The following is a 6,000-nucleotide window of genomic DNA, read 5'->3' on the forward strand; positions in this document are numbered from 1 at the left end:
TGACCTCTGGGGACTTTGGTTTATAAAATGAAGCAGTTGAACTTGATAGGTGGTTTTCCAATTTATCTGATGGTGGAGCAACTTCTGAAATTCCACGATGGTGGAAAACCTTTCTTAGGAACCCAGTATATAAAACAGATAAAACAGGAGCTGCACTTGTTGAAGATCAGGTGAACACAGGGCCAGGAATCCACTCACTCTGGACACCTTCCCAAAACCCAGACTTTCCAGGGACCCACAGGGCTCCACACAGTGCCAGAGTCGCTGCAGGCCTCCCTCACACACTGCCATATTTCTTACCAGGAGATGGCTCTCTTACTTCATTTCCAAACTGTACTACTTGGAGGAGAAGTTATTGATCAAACTAGTTTGTGGACTTGCCAAGGAAGAATGCCTTCTGAACTCAGCTGTAGGAAACCACCAGCCAATGTGCCCTCATTGACCTTGCCCTGTGGTTTATAACAATGGGCCACCAGCATCCATGACTGGAGACCCTCCTCCTATTCTGCCATTCTGCCTCCTGAAGAATGCACTCCTAGACTAGCATGGAAGACATGGATCTTTGCTACCCCCAACATCCCAGTGAGACCTTCCTTAAATCAGTGCAGCATAGCACTAAGGTCTGAATATTCGTGCCCCTACCCCAATTCATATGCAAAATCCTAACACCCCAGGTGATGGTATCAGCAGATGGGGCCTTTTGAGAGGTGATCAGGTCATGAGGACACAGCCCTCATGAATGGACTAGTACCTTTAGAAAAGACATTGCAGAGAGCTAACTAGTGCCTACCACCATGTGAGGACACATGGAAAGTGCCATCTGTGAGGAAGAGGCCCTCACCAGGCGCTGCTAGTGACTTGATCTTGGACTTCCCAGCCTCCGGAACTGTGAGAAAAAAATGTTTGTTGTTTATAAGCCACCTTGTTTATGTTATTTTTGTTATGGCAGCCCAAATGAAGAAGACATACAGGAAAACAGAATAATTTTTAAAATACCTAAATAAGCATTAAAGTAAAATAGGAATGGTCACTTTCAAGATGGTTGGCTACAGTGTTCTTCTCCAACTAACGCTCCCCTTGAGAACAACTAGAAAAACTGCATAAAATATTTTGGAAACTCTGCTGAGGGTATCAGAGAGCTACCAGGGCAGTGAGGACTTGAGAAACCAAAATCAAGAGGAGAAGGGGATCGCAGAGAGGCGTGCCAGACATTCAGGTCCACTTTCCCTGCTGAGGCATTTGCCAATTCAGAGTGTCTGTGGAGGGGCTGAGAAGCTGAGGAGAACTTTGGACAGTCTCACAGGGCTGGGGAAACCCACCTCAGTGTTCAGGCCCTGCTGTGCAGGAGAGGGCTGGGCAAGCACTCCAGACTTTCAGGTGGGGCAGCAGAGGGGATACCCCCAGGCAAAATGCTGAACCGGAAATGGACCCATCTTCACAAAGACTGAAACCAGCTTTGAATCAGCTCATCCAGTCTGGCCTAAGGCAATCTGCCCCTGGCCTAAGTGCCTGCCAAAAGCAAAAGTAAATCCTCTGCAGGCAGGCGGATAACATCATCTAGAACCTCAGATTATATCAATGATGTTATATTTAGAATATCTGGTATTCAAAGCAGACAGATAGGTGTGAGACCCACTTTGGGAACTGGCCCTGGGGTCTGGTTCAGTGTACGATTTCTCATGAGGAGGGCAGCTGTTTGCAGAGGGAGCCACGTGCTGGTGCTACAGCATTAGCCGCGGTGCAGAGGGTGGTGTGAGCTGTGCAGACACTCTCTCATCTCCGAAAACAGCTCGGGTGTCGCTATTGTGATTTTTCCCATTTCACACGTGAGAACACAGGCTGGGGAGTTTGACTTGTGTCTGACTGAATAGCCTGCTTCTCCGCAGGGACTCTTATTTGGGAATGTTGTAGGGTGACCGGCTTAAGGAAGATACTCACGCTGCGACTTAGCTTCAGGGCCTGGCTTAATGCTTGTTAAAGGAAACGCTCATTTATCAGACCTCACATGCAGACAGCTCCTGGGTTTAAGCGGCATAGAGTACCACATAGAGCACCACACCTGCAGGGCGGCATGCCACACCACTCCACTGGAGCTCCAGTGTCAACTTGCAGACGGCTGCTAATGCTGAGCCACGGTTGCCCGAACGTGGTACTGAATTCCTCGGCTCCTGGGAGGCCGGCATGGAAGGTGAAGCAGATGCCTTCACACCTCTGGGACCATGGACTGGGGCCCTTGCGGTGGGTTTCTCAGGCACACCCCCAAGGGAGTCCAGACAGAAACCTGGAGCCCCGAGAAAGCTCTCTTGGGAAGTCACTGGGAGCTGCAGGATGTTCTTAGCAAGCACCTCATTCAGAGGGTTTTGAAATGGGCTCCTCAGGCCCTGGAAGTTCTTTGGAGCAAGGCGGGGTGGGGCAGGGGAAAGGGGACAGGAGGGCTCGGCCCTGCCCAGCCCCGGATCTGCAGTATGTTTCACCCTGATCTGCTTTTTACACTGATGTTACACATAAGATTTCATTATTTAAAATGTTTAATTTTTTTTTTTTAATTTTAAAGAGTCCAACTCTTTAAAAAAAAAAAAAAAAAAAAAACAGTTGCAAGATAGCCTTTCTAATCTAAGCTGCTTGTTGGAGAGATGAATATCTCAGGCCCAGTGAGGGTAACTGATGTCTCCACACCTGGAAACAATGGCAGAGCCGTGAGCGTGGTTTTCCCGACGACTTCTGCTCCGACTCAGGCCTGTAAAGACGGTACTAAAATATGCACTGGGTGGTGTGTATTTGACGCTGAGCCTAGAAGACACACCAGATTGTCCTCTACCCCAGATAGAAAGTGGTGACAGCCAGGCTCCAGGGGCAGGTGCGGGCCAGCTAGTAATGACTGCGTTTTAACAGCAGCGCAGGGTTAAGGTCAGGAAGTTCTCTTCCTCCAAAACGGCTGGCCCCACAGCACAATGCCTGCAGGTCTGATCCCGAATGCCTAGGTCCAAAGTAAGCGGCGCCTTCCTTCTGGCCAGGGCCCCCCTGGTCCTCAGCCTCCTTCTTCACTCTTCCCTTCCCTGAACCCCTTCCCAGAGTGGGGTGGGGGCAGGGGTCACCGACGGAGCCTCTTCTAGTTCTTTTTAATTTTTTGAGATGGAGTTTCGCTTTTGTCACCCAGGCTTGAGTGCAATGGTGCGATCTCAGCTCTCTGCAACCTCCGCCTCCTGGGTTGAAGCGATTATCCTGCCTCAGCCTTCCAAGTAGCTGGGATTACAGGCATGCACCACCATGCCCGGCTAATTTTGTATTTTTAGTAGAGACGAGGTTTCTCCATGTTGGTCAGGCTGGTCTCAAACTCCCGACCTCAGGTGATCCGCCCGCCTCGGCCTTCCAAAATGCTGGGATTACAGGTGTGAGTCACCGCACCCAGCAAGTCTCTTTTAATTCTTATTTCCCCTTCCAGACCCCTCCTCAGAACTCACTGGTGACTCTCAACAAAATACCCCTAATTTAACTTTGGGAGTGATGAAATCAAACTGGGTAAAATACGTATGCATTTTAGGGAGAAGAGAGAGCATTTCAGTGTCCCCTCCATCTTCTGCAAATCGGGGCCTGCTTAGGTGGCCAGAGCTGGCATCTCAAGAAGAAATGTCTCAGCTTATAAATCCCAAAAACATTCTTCTCCCCCTGACTTTTGTCCCTTTAAAGACACTTGCTAGAAATTACCAGATACTTTAAGTACTTAGGGCTGACTGCTTTTCTTTTCCCCGGCCGCCACCCCTTCTGAGGGCAACCCCATGTCTTCTCTTCATTTCCATCCCAGCACACCAGCCTTCCACCCGGGCACCATCTTGGATGCTCCAGTCTCCTCACTCCCCACTTCCAACGTATCGCCTGCTCATAAGTCCTTCTTGAGTCCCTTCCCTCTCCTCCACCCTCCTACTGGGACTTTAGCTCAGGGGCACCCTCTTTCGCCAGCACACGCCCCTCCCCAGATTGACTAGCAGGTGCCCCCTCCATGGGGTAGAGGCAGATCGCCAAGCTCTCATTTAGGCCACGGGCTGGCCTCCCAGCACCTATGCATTGATGCCCATCCGTTCTGCCCATCACAAGGATACTGACTTCCCCTGCTGTGTGCTGGCATCGTGCTTTGCCAGCATACACGATGGCAGAGGACACAGACCTGGACATGACTCCCCAGGTCATATAGACCCATGGGGAGACCAGCAGCAGCCAGGGGGAAACACACCTGTCTACCTGTGGCTGTGCTCCATCCTCTAGGTCAGGAGACCGGGGTATCCTTGAGGAGGAGGGATGCTCAGAGGGGTGAAGGGGAGAAATCAGCCAGGTGTCCAGGGAAGGGGAGATGCCAAAGGTCTGGAGGTGCGCATGTGCCCTGCCTGCAGAGGGAGGCTGGGTGAGTGGAGCACAGTGGGCAGGGGTGAGGTGGGGAGCTTGGTGAGGGCTGACACTGGCGAGGACCTGTGGGAGCTGGTGTCCGATCTGGAACAATCCAGCGTGAGGCCCAGGGTATGGACTTGGGGTCAGACTGCCTGGGTCCAAATCCGGGCTCTGCCCCTCACTAGTCTGTGATTGGGTCAGAGCCTTCGCCTCTCTGGACCTCCGTTTCCTCACTGTAAAGTGGGATGGTGTGATAATAGACATCTTACCTTCAGGGTTGTGGGGAGAGGGAGTGAACCGCGGAAAGCCTCCAGCAGACAGCCCACTGAACCGTGAGCGTGGTCCTGCTGACTGAGGGGCTCTGCGCAGCCTCGCGGTCTCGCTATGCTCTCAAGGCCGTTCGTGGTTGTATGGAGATCACAGCAATGGGGGCGAGAGTGGAGGCCAGGGTGCAGGTGGGGCTGGTGCAGACCTCCAGGTGCTGGTAACGGGGACTGGCCCGGAGTGGTGACGGGGGAGATGCAGGGAATGGGCAGACAGGAGAGATACTTGGGGCAAGAACAAACAGGACTTGCTGATGGAGTCGGTATGGGGTGGGGGTGCAATAAGGGACATTAACCCTCAGGTGTGGGGGTTTGGAAACTAGGAGCTTGACGAGATTGTGCGTCCGAGAAGTTTCTGTGATTTGCCCAAAGTCACACAAGGTGTAGGTGGCAGAGCTGGGGTTGTTCTGACAACCAGATGCGGTTCTTTCCTCTGCACAAGCCGGCTTCCTGGGATCTGGCTCTTCCTGGGAGAGGGACCTTGGAGAGCGCCTGCCTTCGAGTGGGAGAGTCTCCGCTGGACAAGAGAGCATCTGGAGGTCAGGTGGTTTTCTGGAACGCACACAGCCAGGGAGCGGGCAGCAGGCAGGGGCTGCATCCGGCTGCCTGGGGTGGGCAGGCACTCTCTGTTCCATGCCACACAGAAAGAGTCCCCATGGCCTTTCTGAAAAGCTCTTCCCGGCCCTTCCGTGATGAACAACCTGCTGTTCCCGGCTCCGGGCGGGAAGAATCTAAGGGGAGACGCTCCTGTGTTCCTGGCGCAAGCTTGCCTGGGTGCTTAGTACAATGAAGCTGTGAAGCCGCTGGGCAGGAAGGGCGGCAGCTGGCGTTTCAAGCACCGCTGCCCACCCGAGGGATGTGTGCGTGGTAGCAACAGCCCACGCCGGGGGCGGGGAGCAGCCTGGTCCCCCACAGGAGCTTGTGAGGCGCAAGGAGCCTCTGTGTGGCAAGACCCCTGCCCCAGCTTTTCGTTTGTCAAACAGAGCATTACCTCTAGAACTCACTGGGGTTCTATATGACGGAGCTCCCTGCTTGAGCAAGCAGGGTGACCCCGTCCTCCATCACGGCTCTCTCCCTGTGACGCCGACCATCGGTCCCCACGCTTGGCTTGCTGTAGAACGTGTCCTCTCTCCAGGTTGTCATGACAATTTTCACTGAGAAGCTGTTTCTGGAGAGGTAGCAAAAAAAGAAACAGGGGAAAATGCTTATTAAAGCCAGGCCTACTGAGTCTGAGGATTTCAGTGGTGTCAATACATTCTCAGTGGCTTCTGAAGAAAAAGTGGAATTTCTGTCCCCT

The sequence above is a fragment of the Trachypithecus francoisi genome, unplaced genomic scaffold, assembly GCF_009764315.1.
Source record: "Trachypithecus francoisi isolate TF-2019V2 unplaced genomic scaffold, Tfra_2.0 Contig01461, whole genome shotgun sequence".
Classification (NCBI taxonomy): Eukaryota; Metazoa; Chordata; class Mammalia; order Primates; family Cercopithecidae; genus Trachypithecus; species Trachypithecus francoisi.